Source organism: Gavialis gangeticus, unplaced genomic scaffold (genome assembly GCF_001723915.1).
Source record: "Gavialis gangeticus isolate Ggan-Ray unplaced genomic scaffold, GavGan_comp1, whole genome shotgun sequence".
NCBI classification, from domain to species: domain Eukaryota; kingdom Metazoa; phylum Chordata; order Crocodylia; family Gavialidae; genus Gavialis; species Gavialis gangeticus.
In genome coordinates, this window is record NW_017729032.1 from 156405736 (window position 1) to 156424949 (window position 19214).

Genomic DNA, 19214 nt, shown 5'->3' on the forward strand with positions numbered 1-19214 from the left:
GAATCCCAAGTCCTCCAATCATCTTTTGCCCTTTCAAAACCCCTGGGCCAGGTCACTGCCAGCTAGCCCGTCACACTGTGATAACTGGAAAACTTTGTAAGTAATGGCAGAGGGAGTCCTTCCCCTACATATACAACATGTTAGTGCAGAACATGGAAACAAAAAAGCTAAAAGGCCTGAAGCAAAATGGAACAGGCAAGTAGATGAGCTAGCCAAAGGCAGCACAGAAGCCCTTGTTGCTGAGGCAGAAGCTCAGCCACCCCCAGAGAAGGCACCCAGCCCCTCCCTCCAGGAAACCCCTGGAGTGCTAGCTGCAGAATGGCTGCATCGACAGCATGGGCACCCTGGCCGTGATGGCACTACTCGCCTAGCAGCCACCTGGGGCATTCACCTAAACAAAAAGGAAGCACGGGAATTAGTCAACTCCTGCATCATCTGCCAGGAAGTCAAGTCCCGACTAACCCCTGCCTTAACTGCCCCTTTGTCATTACATGATGGGAAAGAAATATGGCAAGTTTGGCAATGTGACTTTATAGGCCCACCTCCCCACACACCCAGAAAGCGGCAGTATGTGTTTGTAGCAGTGGAAGCAGTCACTGGAATGATGTTTGCTCAGGCCTCTGCCAAGGCCACTACACAGAACACCTGTGCAGCACTAGAAAACCTGCTAGCCATCTACTTACCTCCTGTAGAGCTGCAAAGTGACAATGGTTCACATTTTCGCAACCATCTTGTCTATGAGTGGGCTGCAAAACATCAAGTGCTGTGGACATATCACATTCCCTATCACCTGCAATCTAATAGACTAGTAGAACAAGCCAATGGTATCTTAAAGTGCAACCTGCAAATGGCCACTGGTTTGGCCTTCAAAGACTAGGACCTGCACCTGGATCGCTCAGTCAACTGGACCAACAATTGGCCCCACTCCGGAGGAAGTCCCGTGCAGCAAGCCTTTGGTCAAGGTGGGCCCCACAAGCCAGCAGTGGAACGGCCAAGAAGTGGTTGGGGGAAACTCCAGGCGGGAGATCAGGTAGTAGTTAAGCATCCACAGGGGGACAAATAGGAAGGGATGCTAATGGCACAGGACACACGTAACTCATGGTGTGTATCAAGGTCAGATCCATCTAACGGGAGCCAGACTCCATTTTTCCTTGTTCCTGCAGATTGGGTCCATCTGCCGGCAAGCCGTAGCAACCTTGGGGTGCTCTGGAGTCATCATCCTGCTCCAGAGCAATGCCACCACCCCCATCCAGCAATGAAGGAGTGGAATGCCATCATGACAGGACTGCTAATTGTTTGCTGTTGTTTGACTGATGTGGGATATTCCCATACTCCTGAACCCCAGATTGCACCCACTGCCAAGGCCTCAGACACACTGAAATACTGGGAATGCCCAACTGCAATCGAAGAAGTGCGAAACTAGCCTCTCAGTCGTCGGTGATGGACTGTGGACTGGCAAGGGGGAACCTGTCAATGTTACTGTGGAACAGAGTGGTTACTTGGTTTCCTCCCATATGCCAGAATCGGGAAAAACGAGTGTGGGACAGGGGGAGATTGTTGTGGTTTCTTCCAATGGGCCTGGTGCTGTTATATTTTGCCTGCAGGTACACTGCCCACCCTGAGTCCTGATGTGACCACTACTGTAACCCCACCTGCAGCTTGAAATTCTACAACCACCCAGAGCCCAAAGAGATGACCAAAACCTCCGACTCCGACTCCACCTCCATGGGAAACAATTTCTCCGGCAGTCCCCCTACCCATCGATACTTTAGCACAATGGTGTACAGCTCACCAAATACACTGGTCCTCCAAGTATAGCAAGGTACTATAGTAGTTTAAAAACAGCTCTTATGCTGTTAAGTGGTGGTCCATGGAATGGGAAGCCAACACACCCCATGTTCTGGGTATTTTGTGGTTCTGCCATATGGATGAAAGGGGGGATCGCTCACGGAATTGAATATACTATAGCCACCTATTGCCAAACAGTCTGGGAAAGTCTGCAGGGCACAGCCCTGGTCAACCCAGAAAAACTAGCTGGGGGCACTGTGCCAGAATAATTTTTGCAAGATACCCATGCCATTGTTGTACCTGGACAATGTGTGTTCAAGTACGCAAATGGAGATGCATTCCAGTGAATAAACCAACCCCACTGGGAAGTTTACCAATCCCAGAAACAAAAAGGGAAATGGTTAAGCACCCAGACATGAGAACCCCTGTCCATTTTTTGCCTTAAGCAGGGATGCACATTGCTAATCCGAAAAGAGCCACCACAGGTGTATCCACTACCTCGCTTGCCTAATGTCACCCCATCGCGGAGGTCCCAGACCAGGGCTCCAGTTCTCCTCAATGCCTCTTTGTTTAATATCCGTATTACCTTTAACCCTGAACAATAGTTTATCAGAACAGCATTCCCCAACTGTTGTGCTGGCACCCGATTGGCAGAGAAAATGTTGCGCTGGACTTGGCCAACTGTTTTCCAACCCGTAGCCCAGCAGCCTCCAAGCGCCCAGAAAAAAAGAGGTACCCTAGACCACGTGTGGAACGAGCTTAATTCAGCTACGGGAGTTTGAAACATAGATAAATCTCAGAAAAACACCCAAAAAATCATGGATATACGGCAAGCTATAGGTTTTGTCACTAAAGGGGGTATGATTAATAACATGGCCCTAGAATACACTGATGAATTAGTAGCAACCATTGGCTGTGAAGCAGCACAAATAAGTTATCTGTTAATGCATGCAGCCTTTCAAGCTGATGCTAATCAAACTTAGAGCACCGCGTGTGCCCAAGGGCAGCTTTTGCTTAACTTTCACTTTTCCCAGGTGATGAGAGATCTGACACAAAGAATGGCCTGCTGACTTAAAATGCCATGGACTACCCCCAGTTTTGACCCAACGGTTAGTTTACCGAGACACATGGGGCACACAATGGAAGGGTTGTAGCAAGACAAAATGCTTTTTTGTCATACATGGGGTAACAAACGGCACATGGTCCACTGCCCATCTCTTAACAACAGGACTGGGAGGAGTATGTATGTAGGACTGGGACTTGTATCATCCCATTTGGGAAATTATAAACCCAGAAGGCCCCAAGTATTTAGCTCAATCTCCAGTATATCCTGTAAATGGCATTCTAATCAACTTGGGAACTTTGTAGAGCAGGTGGCCCAATAGTCCCCCTGACATGATTTGTATAACACCCTACCAGCGACTCCTTACATTACCCTAGCTCAGCGGGTTTGTTGGGAAGGTCCTGGCTGCCTTTACTAACCCAACAGAGTATTTTAGACCTCCTGCACCAGCTGCTGTGCAAAAGCTCAAGATTTTCAAAGAGCATCAGCTATCCTGATTGTCCAAAATCAGGAAGCTATTTTAATGTGGCCAAAAACCCAGCTAGAAAGTCTCACCCTTAACCTAAGTCTTCCAAAGTCCTGGGTTCAAGATGTAGATATGCCTCAACTAAAAGGGTGGGATAAGGTAGCAACCTACATCAACAATTTGCTTGAAGATGCCCAAAAAAGTAAACAGCTTGTTCTCATAGCCCAAGAGGGAGGGCAAATTATTAAGTGTGCTACTAACATTCCCCTGCTGTGGAAATAGTATGAAGTAATTTGTACTGTGCAAATGTATGCCTTTACTAAAAATGCTCCTTTTCCCTAGTTTGTAATAGTAATATGTTTGGTTGTGAAATTAATATTGTTTAATATAATTTTTAAATGTTATTATTATAAAATTAAGTCTAATATCCATGCCAAAATAAATGCTGTTTCTGCCAACCATGTACATGCCACCTGGCAAAAATCATATTTGTAGGCCTTACCAAATGCTCCAAAGAAGCAAGGGGTGGATTGTGATAGCCAAAACCAAAGAAATTAATAAGAAATAAATATGTGCGTCTTAGAGGCATTTGGAACTTTCGCTAATATGAAGCTTGTATTTTTGTAACCCCCAAATGTAACTTGTAACAGTTTATGGAACTGACTAGGCCTCAAAGACAAAGCTATAGCTGTGAAATTAGCTGACCTAATAGTTCTTTCTGGCTCAGAATTTAGCCTTGATGAAGATAAAAACTGGATTCAAATGCCTAGCTTATCTAGTACATTTCAAGAAAGAACATCTTCAAAAAGCATAGTCAGAGAGTTCTGAAGGGGCTGGATTTAGGCAGGGTAATGTTAATTTGAAACCTGAAGATGCTGTGTTGCAATTTGCTTATTGGATAAACCCAAGCTTGGGCAATAACTTATTATAATAATTTCTAACACCTTTTAACCCCATAGGATAACAGCTATAAAGCAATATTATGAATGGCCACATAACTAAAAATTAGCATAATTAGAATATAAAAGAACACACATGTCCTAGTAACCCTTGGGAAGGACGGAACAGAAGGGTCATTGCTGTCCCGTACCGCCACGGATCTCTCTTACTCCCTGTGAGAGCGAGGACTAGATCCTGACTGAGGGGCTTCCACCGGTTCTCCTTTGGGCAGCCCAGTTCAGAAACGTCTGACTTCACTGATTTAACTTGACATGCATCTTCTAACCGAGCGACTATTGATAAGTTACTAACCAAGTGGGAACTCTTGGTTAATTTCTTTACCTGTTTTATTATCACTGTCAATTTTAATCTGTATGGTTATGTTGTCTGTTTATTATCTTAACCTTTTTATTAACTATTATATATGCAAACTATATCTTTTGTTGTCATAAGTAAAATTCATTCCTTTTTGTAAGTGAAACTTGTCATTTCTTTCCTTTCCAACATCACCTCCTCGATCCCGACCCAAAAAGCCCAGTGGCTAATAAAGGTGCAGTGCTCAGTCAGTCTGCAACTAAATTGATATACTCACAGTGCCCAGCTGGCCTGTGACAGTTGGACAGCTGGCAACAAAGGTGAGAGACAATCGAGTAAATAACAGGAATCATGCTTATCATTATAGCTGTCTAATTCTGTGTCAAATTCATGATGATAATACTGCAGGATAACTGGTATACATAATATGTTTTAAAGGACATGTTGGCCTCTATAGGCTTTAAAGAAACTTTTTTTCCATCAACAACATCAAGGAAATTACAAGAAAAAAATTAAGGCAAAAATCAAAATCAGGGTTAAATTGAAAGTCACTATCAGTCCAGCTGACTGACTCCTAGCATATCGGTCACACTTCACAGATATTTTGACATAAAATGGCCTTTGGAAAAAAAGCATTCAAATTGGTTTTGTCCTAAATTCATGCTGATACACTGTAAACTGATGACTGCACAGACTGATACTTGTTTTGTGTACTGTCATCACAATGCATGACACCAATTTACTTGCAAACTGTCCATAGTCATTAACATTTTAGGTGAAAAGGGAAAATAATTAGCTTCTAATATACTGTATAACCAAATTGCTGGAGCACAAGGGATCAATAAAGTAGTCATTAACAAATCATTCACTTCCATTTTATTAAATAAGCTGGGCTCAATTCAAGCACATAATGACCTATAGTTTATCTTCACCTTTGTGATATTTATTTCATGTCATGCTACACTGTTTGTGTGGTTTCACGGGAGTCAAACAGATTGAATAACCATGAAGATTAGCTGGTAAAAACATTTGCTGCCAAGTGTTTTGATAATTGTCTTCAAATACCTGAAAGGCAATTATAGAGAGGATGGAAATGGGCTTTTATCTGTGACCATAAAGAACAAGACTAGGAGCTATGACCTCAAGCTGCAGCAGAGGAAATGAAAGTTGAAGATTAGGAAGAACTTTCTGACTATGACAGATGCATGCATTAGAACAGGATACCTAGAAAATTTGTGGAATTTCCATTCAAGATCAAGTTGGACAGACACTTGATTGGGATGGTTTAGTCAGGGATGATACTGCCTTGAGCAGAGGACTAGATCAGATGACCTTATGAGGTTCCTATTTTCTATGATCCTATGATCAAATGGTTAAGAGTTTGGGGGATTCTTAAACATTTACAAACCTGAACTAACATATCTGGCCAAATAGAAGAATAAATAACTTTAAAAAATCTAAATCAGGAATCAAAAGCCCTATCAGGAACAACAAAATTAGTGACTTATTATTAAAATATATACGGCCATGCTATTGGTATCTTTGTTGTATCTAGAGTATCTACAACCTTCACATTTTATCTCCATTGCCACCATGGAGGTCAGATGGGATGGGCACTTTTTCTACATGATTAATGTTCCTTAAGTTTACAGTTCTGAACAAGAGAATTAGATTGATTTGACTTGCATCAACTAAGCCTAAATATGAAAGTTTCCATTTGGTGGCTGAATGGATAAAAGATTCCCAGTTCCTCTTTTAAGTTTACCTCTGGGTAGAGCCTACACATTATTCTTTTCACATTGCAGCTGCAATGCCTTCAAAGTCTAAATGAAGTTGTTAAACATCTGTTTTTCAGTGTCCTGAGTCTTTGCAACAAACCTTTTCAAGTATTTTAAAGTACTACGGGGATAAATAGCAGATAAGTAGAGTTGGCAGAATTTAATTTATTTATTTTTACCCTTCCTTCCCTCTTTGTTCAACTCTCATTCCATTTAATTTTAACGGAATTCTAATTCAAATTACAAAGCACTGACTGAGGAATTTAGGAATACTGTTTGGCCAAAAAGATAATACAAGACCACTTAAGATAAGCACTTAAAGGAATTCTTTAAGCTATCACAAAGAAGATAGAGGAATGAACCATTTTTTTTCACCAAGAACAAAGAAAAAACTAAAGAAAAGCATTACTTCTGCTTACCAGCTTGAGGATAGGAAATAGCAATAAGTAAAGTGCAGCTTCAAAATGGCTTCTGTAGAGTTGCAGCTGCCAAATTTAAAGGGCATGACCAAGAAAAGCATCTCCAGGGGTAAAAATAGGCTTGTTAACAGAGATGAGTATTAGTGTAAATAAAACAGTCATGATCTCGCGAGGTCCTTTCCAGCCCCTAATGTCTATGGATTCTATGAAAAGAAAAAGGGGTTGTGGTTTTCCAACACTGGAGCATCTTCAGTAACTTGTCTCTGTGCCACCTCTCAGCCCCAGTGCTGCTTTCAGAACGGGGGGTGGGGGGGAAGAGAGCAGAGGGAGTTCAGTCTGTGGGTTTTCAGCTGACATTGAAGGGTGGAGCAGGTGGATTAGAGCCCCAACTGTAGTGGGGGTGGGGGCTCCAATCTAATCTCCCTACCTTCCAGCACTGGCTGGAGAACCCCTAGAATGAGTTGCCTCTGCTCCCTTTCCCCCTTTCATTGTAAAAATAGTGCTGGGGCTGAGAGGGTAAAGCTGTGCGGAGCTTCAGCTGCCGATTTGATTCAGAGGAGATTCAGCCCTATTCCAGGGCCAAATCTCTGAATCGGAATCAAATCAGGAGACCAGTAAAAAAGTGTGAATCAATTTGAAGCCTCCAAATTGATTCAGAAAAGATTCAGAGAAGATTCAGAGATTCTGAGATTCAGCCAGTCCCCACTCGCTGCCGCAGGGAGCTGGACCCGGGCTCCGTGCCAGTAAGTAGGGGGCGAGGCGTGTGGCTGGAGGAGGGTGGGGAGGGGACCATGGGGCAACCCCCTCCAGGCCCCATCCCCTGCCTGCTCTCCCAGCCCCCTCGAGTGTCCCCCACCCCCCACCTACTCCCCCAGCCTTGTCAATGGCTGCTCTGACCAGCCCCAGCATCCCAACACTTAAAAAAAAAAATCCCCCGCACTCACTGGATGCTGCAGTGGCTATCAGGGCCTCTGGGGCCCATGGCAAGTCCCCCCCATGCAGCATGGGGCAGTGGGGGACAGCAGGGATTGCCCCACCATCCTGCCTGACAGGAGCCAGTGAGTGCAGAGATTTTTTTTTTAAGTACTGGGATTTTGGGGCCAGGCAAGGCAGCCATTGATAGGACTGGGAGAGTGGTCAGGGGATGTGACCTGTTCGATTCGGAGATTCAGCTGATTCAGCGGGCACTGAATCTCTGAATCAGATTTGGCTGAATCAATTCAGGACAGTGATTCGAATCACCAAATCAAATCACTGTCCCCCAAATCAGCCAAATCCAAATCCAAAGTGAATACTAGCCACTTCGCATAGGCCTAGTGGAGGGGCATTGCTAGAGAAGACTGGCTGCAGGCCTACAGCCAGCAACTGGATCCCCAACCCTCTGAACCCAATAGCAAATTTCTGTTGGGTCCAGGGGATCAGTGTAACTCATAGTGCTACCTGTGAAGCTCTGTGAGTTATGGCAGAGAATTGCTCTGCTTTCTGCGCCTTTAATGGAACAAAATCAAAGAACATTTACTGTAAATTATTCTGGAAGGTTGACAGCAACATCTGTTTGCTCTTGGCTGGCTAGGTTAGGAAACAAAGAGAAAAAAAATTGTACTGTAAAGCAAACAAAAGGATAACTTGATAACTTTATAATCCAGTAGACTTTTGCTATCCATTCCCTTCCAGCACAGACATATGTAAAACAGAACTTGCATATATTCACACTCAGGCATTTTTAGTAACACAAGTTAGCCAAAATGGAAATTCAGAAAAGATATGTTCTGTTTTCTGTCCTTGAGTGGAATAAGTCAGGGAGCGATAACAAAAATGAATCCTTTAAAAATTAATATCTTTTATCTTCTTAGGTTTCATTGTGCTTTTACCAAAAACACATTATACGGTAGATAATCTTGAGGTCTTATTGGATAGCAGTTTCTATTTTATTCAATTCATGGTTTTTCTTCCCTTTCATTTCTCTCGAGAAACTTGTGTGTTCATTTGATTTTAATGCAAGACAGTGCAAGTTAAGCAATGCACTGTTTTAATTATAGAACTATTTAGTGGCATATGCTATCCAGTGACACATTCCATTTGCTATTGAATCAACTCAAGGATTCAACAAAATGCTAATACTCCGAGATTTGACTAAACAATCTGACATTTTGCAACACTGACATCACTGCAATATATTAGCATGAAAACTGTGGTCACTTATCTGCATTTAGTACTCATCAGTCAAATCCACACTGTCAAATCAGTCATGTTAGAGAACAAAAATATATTCCTATTTTGCAGCATAAATCACAGTTCTGGAAATATCATTAACCTAATTTAATGGCCATGGAGTTATCTCCGTACTATTGCCTCTTGCAACATCAAACATTTTGCATTTTTTTATAAACATAGAAGTTCATAAATGTCACACCTCAATAGGAAAATTTTAAGTCAGTTGTCCCATGCTTGGAAAGTTAAATTTGTAGCAGTGAGACCAATTAAATAATGTCAAATCAAGGGTCTAGACAACCTTAATGGGCAATTGGGCTACTGTAGTTAAGAAGGTATGGCATTTTCTGTAGCTGGTAACATAGTTGGTATCATATTCAGCTTTTTTGGCTCTACCACTCAAATGACAGGTACCCATGTACAGTAGGACTGAATGGAGCAATTTAGTGCACAGTTCTAGACTCTTAAGTCTTACCTCCAGAGACAAAGAAGACATTATAACCACTCTGCCACCACACTTCCAAGGGGAATAATGAAGCCACTGTTAAAGGAAACACACTAGGCATAAGGAGCAATGAAACCTTTGGGCCATCTCTACAAATGGTGTAAACCAGTGGTTCCCAACCTTTTTAGATTCTAGGAATCCCTTGTTAGACTCAGGGCACCTCTCACAAAATGCTAATTTTTAATTTTCACTTTTTTTTTAATTACAATGTTCCTGTTGTAAAGGAATTGAAAAGACCACAACTGATCAGAATACTTTAATGCTATGGATTCCATTTTAAAATCTCTGGGTTTATCTTGTGAAACTTCTAATGGTGCTAATAGTATATGGCACCCTTGAAATGATCCCAGTGCAGACCAGGGTTCTGCAACATCCTGGTTGAGAACAGTAGTATAGACTCTTGTAGTTTCACTACCTAGTCTCCACTGCCTGTTTTTTTTCCAAACCTGGATGGGTCAGGTTTTCAATGTTGCTCACTGCAATGTTAAGGTAAAAATCTAAGCCTTCAATTTTAAATGCTTCAACAGAAAAAAAAGCTAATTTAGCACTTTGTTCCATCAGGGGCATTTAAACATATATTTCCTAATCTTGACACCACTGCTGCTGTGAGGGGGAAGTGGGCCAACTACAGCAGGTGTCATCCCACCAACACATGGCTTGTCCTTACTCCCATACAGCAGCGGCAATGTCTGCCTGACCACCAGCCTAGACATCATGGGCATCTATACACATGCTATGGGGCAGGGTGGGGGCAGCTTAACTACAGCAGCTTTGAGAGATGCTGTAATTAAAGGGCCTGTAGTGTCACATGTATTCAGTCTCGCATGTTTCAAAATGGTAGTGGGGGTGCTTTAACTAAAGTTCGTTCAACAAGCTTTAGTTAAAGTACCCCCACCGCCATTTTGAAGTGTGGGGGTATACTGAATACACATGGCACTGAGGCTGAATGAGTATGCTAATTAGCACATTTCAGCAGGCTCATAGCAGACTAAATTAATCGAGTCTGCTCCAATGCATGCTAATTAGCACAAGTTGGGGCAGAGGTCCATCACATGTGTAAGTGCTCCATGTCACTCCACCTCCTCAACAGACTCCAGCCTAGGACTTTTTACCAACCAACCAGGACCAGCCTACAGAATCCAGGACCATCCCAGCCAAACTGGGATGTATGGTCATTCTACCTTTGAGGGGTGCATAATTGCTTCTTCCAATACTAGCAGCTGGCCACATCACTACCACTGGCAGCACAAAAGCTGGCACTGTCCCATGTAGAGCTACTGCCCAGGGCATGGAGCTGCCCTGTTATGACTGTCGAGAGAACCAAATTTACTTTAGGGATCCAGTCCAAAATGTCAGTCCTACCCACTGTAGTACAAAGACAATTACTAATGCAGTTCTGTCATTTGTCTAGGTTTGAAGTTAAGAATTGTTTAGCATTGTTTTATCCTCTTCTCCACAGAAAGCAAAGAATGAATGACTAGATTCTGTTCTTAGTTATACCACTGCAACTGACAACTGAATTTATTCTCTTGTTTAAAAATTCCTGGCTATATAAAATGAACTCCTGCCCATTGTACCATTCTGCAGGAAAGTGTGGCTAAGTGTCATTAGGCTTTTTAAAAAGTCCTGCTGTTAGCTTACAATGAGTGTCAACTGGTTTGTATCATCTCTTTGTCTTGTGGCAGTAATGCTTTTGCATCTATCACAACTGCAGTCCTTTTTTTGTTCTACATGTTGGTGTAATAATTATGGAGCCTCTTCCTTACTAATCAGACCCCTTCTCATAAGAATGCTGCTTTTATATTTATTTTTATTTATATGTCTAAATATTATGACTCAGCATGGCACAGAATATGACTCTCAGCTATTATAATGTTTACAGGCATCAGTAATAATAACCAGGCAATTAATATTTGCTGCAGCTAATTGAGTTCTTTAACTAATAACGTCTTAAATACTGTGCCAAATCTATTAATAGAACATGTCAATATTATTCAGAATTTATATTCTATATTCAGGAAATATATATATATTATTCCTGGAGTTCTTACCAGTGTTAACAGCTTTCACCATTCACTAAACTGTCTCTGACAAACATGAGGTGCTTTGGCATACAACAGGCATGTCAAAGATACAATTTGTGTGCCTGATTCAGTCTGCGGAGCCCTGTCATCCAGCCCTCAGTGCTGCCTATGGGTCTCAAACTGTCCTGCATGCTCTACTCAGCATGTGCCAGCCCCAATCCCATGGTGCTGGGGGCTGCTCCAGGGCACATTCATTTCTACACATGCTCCGGGAGTTGGGGGGTGCTTTAATTAGAGTGGCTCCACAAGCCACTCTACGTAAAGCTCCTAGAGCGGCATGTGAATCAGCATCCTGCACTGAAAAATGGCAGTGGGAACACTTAAAAGCTCACTGAACATGATGCTGGCATCTATGAGAGTGCAGTAATTACCCCACTCTAGCAGACTCAATTGATCTCTTATGTGGAGCCACCTTACTGGAGCAACACAGGCACAGCATGCTGTCTTATCAGCCACTCTGAGTTGTTGAACTGGTACCAGCATCAGATTGTTTAGGGGACTGATTCCCATTGCCTCTTTGGGTTACGCCAATATCTGAAAGAGATAGTCTTAGAAGGCTAGACCAGACTTGCTGGCTCTGGTGCATGGGGCTGGTCTGCAGGTCCAGTCTAGCCAAATGATCAGCCCTGTGCCCCTCATCCAGCCCATGGGGCCAGATGAGTTTGATACTCCTAGCATACATGATGCATGGGAAACTTTGTTTTTATAGATCATTATAATTTATACTTTAATCTCAAAGCATACAGCATATATAACTTGGTTCCTTGGGTGGTTACATCACTAATTAACCTCTATGTTGAGTGGATGATAAGACAGAAATTGCATCAATGTTATGTCAGCTTTGAAACACTCCAGCCATTGAATACTACCATCAACTGGTTTTACATCAAGTATACGTTATCAGAGGCTTAAAAAGCAACTGGACAGCTCTACTGGTTGTGACCCAGTACACCTAATTATATTGGCTAGAACCTAGTTATATGCCTCAGTTTCTAGAATCTAGTCTGATGTGAGGATTAATCAGGATTCTGTAGGCTCACCCTTTACTTTATTTATAGACCACAATTTGAGCAAATTGTAAGAGATTAGTAAGGCCAGCTACACTTCTGGAAAGGGAACCTGAATGAGTGCTGGCTACAACTTGGGCCTTTGCCAGAAGTAGATGTTTCCTAGGTCTGTGCAAAGCAGCTAGTATTAACTTCAGATTCGGATTCAGCCGATTCGGGGAAGAGTGATTTGATTCAGTGATTCAAATCACCATCCCAAATCAATTTGGCCAAATCTGACTCAGAGATTCAGCCACCACCGAATCGACTGAATCTCTGAACTGGCCCCATCCCCTGCTTGCTCTCCCAGCCCCATCAATGGCTGCCCTGCCCGGCCCCAGCTCCCGGCTCCTTGAAAAAAAAAGCCCAGCAGTCATCAGATGCTGCCAGGTGGGGGGGTGATCTCCGCTGCCCCCTGCTGCCTCACACTGCGTAGGGACTCTGCCATGAGCCCCCAAAAGCCCCAAAGTTACTGCACTAGCCAGTGAGTGCAGGGCTTTTTTTTGTTTTAAAGAGCTAAGGGCTGGGGCAGCTGTGACAGCCATGGGGGGGGCTGAGCTTGTGGAAGAGCCCCCCACATAGCATGGTGCAGTGGGGGGCAGCAGGGATCCCCCCTGCCTGGTAGCAGCCAGTGAGTGGGGGCTTTTTTTTAAAGAGCAGGGAGCTGGGACTAGGCAGGGTAGCCATGGGGGGTGGGGGCTGGGAGAGTGGGCGGAGGTCGGGGGTGCTCAGGGGGGCTTGGGGGAGCATGCAGGCATAGGGCCTGGCAGGGGACACCCATGTTTCCCTTCCCCCTCCTCCAGCCCCCCCTCCTCCAGCCCCCTACTTACCAGCATGGAATCCAGGTCCAGCTCCCTGAGGCAGTGAGCGGGGACTGCCTGAATCTCCAAAGCTCTGTGAATCTTTTCCAAATTGATTTGGAGAGCTTTGAATTGATTCAGACCTTTTAACTGGTCTCCTGATTCGATTCAGATTCAGAGATTCAGCTGCCGAATCAGGCCAAATCTCCTCCAAATCAAATCAGCACCCAAAGCTTCACAGAGCCCTAGTGCTTATTGGGACATGTCAAATGGATGTTGCAGGACCAAGAGTTGCCTATCATGTTTATCACTAGGTAATGGCTATTGCAGCCCCAAAACCGGGTTGTTAGAGCACTGACCTTTCACTGTCAGAATCCATCTAAGAGGCTGAGGCATATGGGGTACCTTGTCTAGGGGAGATTTCTATGTGGCCTTTTTCAGAAGGCAGCCTTTAGCTGCACTCCAGCTCACAAGCTAGCGCTGCTCTGACACCTGGTTACTCAATTACAGTGGAGCTGGCTCCGCTGGCCCTGGGAGTGAAAGTAAAGGAAAACTCAATGACTGTCAATGCCACTTTCCCCCTGGCCTCCTGCCTGAAGAGTGAGTTTCAAAGTCTGCAGTATGACTTGGAGTTCTGGGAAGCTGGATCCAATGATAAGTCAGCAAATTAAGCCAAACTGCATTAGTTGTAGAAAGAACTAAGCCAAGCTGCATCAGGGATTGGGTGCAAGAGAGACCTAAAGCTGGGGGGGACTGGATATGGGTTTAAGTTCATCCCTGTCTCTAAAAGACTGAAATAGTCAAGCAAGACCAACACTGAAGGCCAAGTAGCCAACTGAGGGTGATTCATAAGGTGACCATACATCCTGGTTCAGCTGGGACATTCCTGGATTTTGGAGACCAGTCCTAACCAGCTGATGGAAATAACAGGTGTCCTGGGCATGGGGGTAGAGAAACAGGAACCATATTCAGGCATGACTGCAGCATAGCCTAACTTACCTCCCAAATCTGAGAAGAGATCCCCAGTTGTTCCCAACCCTCTCCTTTCCTTGTTTCGGATCAGAAGCAGTACAAGGGTGAGAAGATGTGGAGATCAACTCCACAGCATTCAGTGGCAATTACTCCCTGAGTGCTTGGACTTCCTTCAAAGTCATTGACCTGAAACACAGCAAGTTCTCCAGGCCAGTGTGGGTGCTGTTGAACCTCAAAGGTATAGCGCAGGAGCAAGGCTTTCAGAAGCACAGTTGGCCACTGGGTGCAATTATGGCTGGCTGAAAATTTTTTACTTAAACTGGTTTTCACCAGAAAATTGAGTTCTCTTTGAAAGAGAGGCTGTCCTCCCCCCGCCACCCCCCATCAAAAAAAAAGTATCTGCTTTCTTTGAAACATTTGAATTCTTCATCAGAAACATAAGCATCCAAAAAGTTGAACTCTCCGGTGAAAGAAATATTTTAGCTAAAATAATCTGATTTGAGGCTGAACACTTTTGGCCTCCAGAATGACCAGGAAAAATGAAAATTTCCTGTGAAAAAGTATCCCACTTTTTCACCAGTGTTGGGGAGGATACCAGTTTAGGAGTAAGGACACCTTGGCTCTGCCACTGGCCTACTGGGTAATCTTGAATGAGTCCCTTCACCTCTGTGCCTTTGCCAAATGAAGGAAGTAATACTTCTATTGCCTGGGATCTCTAGAGTAAAAATTCTTGTAAAAGCTGAGGATTATCATTTATAACGTCTGTCTACAGTGACCAAACTGTTTTGTGGCATTCTCTCTTGCAGGAGTGGACTGGAAACTCCTGCTTGCCATCGTTGTCCCCTTGCTCCTCCTCCTCCTTCTCCTTCCTGCCAGTGCTTTCTCCATCAACTGTTTGTGCAAAGAAGTTGCTAAACGCATGATGATACCTCAAGCTTTGGCACGAAAAGGTTAGGGATGATGGGGGTCCAATCCTGCTGCTAAGCCTCTGCAAGTCTTCCTAATTGCAAGGGCAGGTGGGGAGGCAAAGATGCTTGGCACTTAGCCTGAGTAAGCCAGTCAGATAGGAAGCTCCAGCATACTCTTTGCCATTTGCATTGCTGGAACAGTGGGCAGCTTTGCTCAGAAAGGAGCCTCCTTGCACAGGGCACTCTACATATATGTACATTAGCATAACTCCACTGTAGCCTGCTGGGGCTCCATTACCAATAGGTCCATGATCAGAGTCATTCTCTAAGGCTGTGATGCTGGCATGTTGCACACTCATTGCCTTAGCTTTAGAAAAATCCATCAAAGCAAAAAAATCCCTCTAACCTGCAAATCTCATTCCCCACTAGGTTTTTTCCTATCTAAGGCCTCTGCCATTGGTTCTTGAGAAGAAGCCTAATAAGGAAGAATTCTTCATGGAAGAGCTGGAATCACAGAAGAGGAGGAACAATCCCTCAGCAAAAAACACCATATCACCAGCAGCTTCTCTCCTTTCCTTGTCAGAGGAGGAAGATGACTACAGTTTCACACCCTACATTGAAATGCCTCAGTTCCCAAAGAGAGAACTAAATGGCTGAGTATCCGGCATGAGTCATAAAGGGTTGGAGTCCATCTCTGAATCTGGAGGCTCCCAGCTGGATGGAGGGTCTGTGCCCAATCTTACAGGGTGTGGGTTCTCTCATTTTCTTTGGAGGGATACTGAGGAGGACACCTCAGGGGTCCAAGACAGTGTAATGTGTAATGTAATTACAGTGTAATGCAGTGTAATGTGGATCTGGACAGGTGCCAACAAGAGGCCTTTTTTCAGGTGACTGTGCTGATGGAGGGTGTTAATTTTAACCCTTCCTTTGAGGACCCACATCTCCCCACAATGGCCCACCATTACCCTGACCTGGAGAGGCTTCCCTTCCCTGACTGCATAGCTTGCTTGAAAGTACGAGTCTCTGCGGACTCCAGTGAGCTCCCTCCCCAGGACATTGGCCTTCAGACTTTACAGTTCACAGACAACTAGGACATTTCAAGTGACTGACAGTGAGACAGACTTTCCAGCCACATACACAGCAGGAGAAACACCACCTCCAGCCACCATACTAAGGGAGACTTTTGAAGCTGAGACATGGGCAAATCATGGACTGCGGAGGAAAGTCCATGGCTTAAAATCCAGGGCTATCAACAGGTGCATTAGATGTCAAGAAACTGATGGCATCATGGGTAGGAATGAAAGGACAAGCATTTGTCAGCCTGTGCCTGCTTGTACATCGCTACCCAGACAGGGTAGCTTCTACTAATGTCTGTCCTATCAAGTGCTACAGCTCCAATTGCAAAAAAGGTGTGCTTTCACTTCAGGTAGCTAACACCCATTCACCATCCTGCTGCAGAAACCTTGTGTCTATAAGGCACTGTGATTTTACTGCAGGGCAAATAGGGGAAACTCAAACGTGGGTGGGGTGCATGGTGATGATCTCACACATCTCCCTTGCAGCAAATGCTGCAGGTGCCTTCCCATGCCATAAGAATTTATGGTAAGATATGGATTATGTGTTAATTATCTCTCTGTAAAAACACTGATGTATCAGAGAAAGCAAAGTCTGAAACAACCAGCTGATGCTGGCAACGTGGAAGGTTTCAGTCACATGTGCTTTAGGACCCAAGATGATCCACCATCAATTGCTCACCTCGGGTTGTAAAGTTATTCCCCCTCTTTGATAGCAAAAGTAAGGATTGATATTTGCCTTCTTCACAGACATTTTGCCATGTTTTCCTTCTTGGGATCGGGAGGAACTCATAATCACCCTGTGGCACAACAGAGAGGAAAAATCAAGGCCCAAAATATAGGTTGTGTTTATATTTGTTATTTTTTTCATACATTCATAGATGTTAGGGTTTGGGAGGGACTTCACAAGATCATCGGGTCCAGCCTTCCTGCATTTGGGCAGGAAAGATTGCTTTCTTTTGGTTTGTATAAAAATACATGTGTTGGAGGTGAAATTCATCTCACTGAGCAGATCATCTCACTGAGCTCAGTGCTGCTGTGGATTGATTGATAACTGCATGTTTGCATTTACCCAGCCAGCCCAACTGAGGGCACCTCTGCACACCTGGGAAAGCCTGCTACCTTGGTCTGAGTGGTATTCTAAGTACTCCGTCTCCTGTCTCTCCTCCCTGGACACTATTTGCTGGCAGTGGCTGCAGTTCCCATGTTGGGTGGGTCTGGATCCTGTCCATCCCTCTGAGCAAAGTCAAAGCTTCACCAAACTATATAAGGCTGGGGGGCAGGCAATAGGCCAAGTAGCTGATGGTGAGACCTTGCACTTTTACTTATATTTCCAAGTTACTTGTAACAAGAAACTTGTTACCATTCTATTCCAATAAAGGAAATAAGGACAAATGAAACTACTAAATAAGAGAAAAATGCCAGTAGCACATGCAGGATATATTGCCTTTGGTGGGATTTTGTGCACTGCCTTTGACCTCCCGTTCTCAAGGAAGGAAGGACAGCAGGGTACTAATGGAGGCCTTTAATACACACCTCCTTCCGAGGACTGGGAGATCCAAAGGGCAGATCAAATGATGTGGGAGCTGGGTAACTGCATGCAAAGCCTTTCATCATCCCATATCACTGTACCTCACATATTTTATAAGGAGAGACAGCAACAACAAGTCACTTAATGAGACTGGTATTCCAGAGTATTGTTTCACACCAGTCCCAAGGCGGGACTGACACCTGTCCCCAGAGATCTGTATGAAGTGAACCAAGAATATTAATCCAGTTTCTCTAGAGGGGAACCATAACCCCAGACACCAAACCAGACTTCCTTCCTTCTTTAAATCTGAGGAGAGAGCAGGAGCTAAGAGGAATGCACATGGAAGAGATCCCATTTCTTTATAGAAGGAGTTAAGATTATGGCTTAGTTTTCAGAGGGACTGAGCACCTGCAGCAGGAGTGAAGGGGTGATGTCTGTTTCTGAAGTTCAAGCCAGAAGCATGCAATAGAGAGAAACTGCCGCACATGCTGTAATGCCTGACCTGCCACTAGCAGGCACTATTTTAGAAGACTGATGTTTGTGCTCAGCACCCTGTAAGATGCCACACAGCCAGCCTTAATAGCATGGCAAAATTTGGCATAACTTCCCTGATATGGAATTGAGACATAGCACACCTAAGATCACAGACGTTGCTGTTGCTAAGTTCAGAGAAAAGTGCTCATGCAGGTAGCCCTGTGCAGGGGGGAGTCAGCCTCTCACTGTGTTTTGACACAAGCAAAGAGACTGATTAAGCCAGATGCTGTATTCACATAAAAAAATATAACAGCTCCACCATCTTGTACAATTCCTCCAATCACTTATTTATTTTACTTGTCCTGCATGTTGTCCAGTGTACATAGGCACACGCTGCACTTAATCTTGCCTATTCATTTAGCAGTACATGCAACCATTCAAGTATCATCAGAAAAAGCTCCCTCTCTCTCCATGAATTACAGGCATCTCAGGAAAAGTGACAGTGAGCCCTCTGCAGTGAGAGTTTGATACATCAGAGGTCTCTGAAAAGGGACTCAAGAGGTCTTGATTCAGTCCCCTGAACCAGCACAAGTCTTTTAGACCCACCACTTACTCTCCCTTTGCCTCTCCAGCCTCATCTGCTAATTGAGAATAGTGATCATAGTCAGTCTGACAGGGGTTGTGTATGAGTTAAATAACTAATATTTAGGGGATATGGCAGCGACATGGGAGGGAAACAAGAGCACCTTTATTTACAGATTTTCTACCTTATGAGGCATTTGTGTGAGATTCCCACTGGGCCAAATTTTAAAGTCCTGAATCATCGGCTTCTCAAATAGATT

The 19214-nt window shown here is 44.1% G+C and overlaps 1 long non-coding RNA gene and 1 pseudogene across 1 annotated transcript in view; one reads left to right on the forward strand and one right to left on the reverse strand.

Moving 5' to 3' along the window:
• The window catches only part of LOC109302392, a 24138-nt gene extending 14616 nt beyond the window's left edge, over window positions 1-9522 (reverse strand). Inside the window, exon 1 of the long non-coding RNA XR_002098737.1 lies at window positions 9455-9522. This is a non-coding gene — a long non-coding RNA (uncharacterized LOC109302392). The remainder of the gene's footprint in view (window positions 1-9454) is intronic.
• Window positions 9523-14925: 5403 nt separating this feature from the next.
• LOC109302289 lies at window positions 14926-16574 on the forward strand (annotated as a pseudogene).
• Window positions 16575-19214: the final 2640 nt, after the last annotated feature.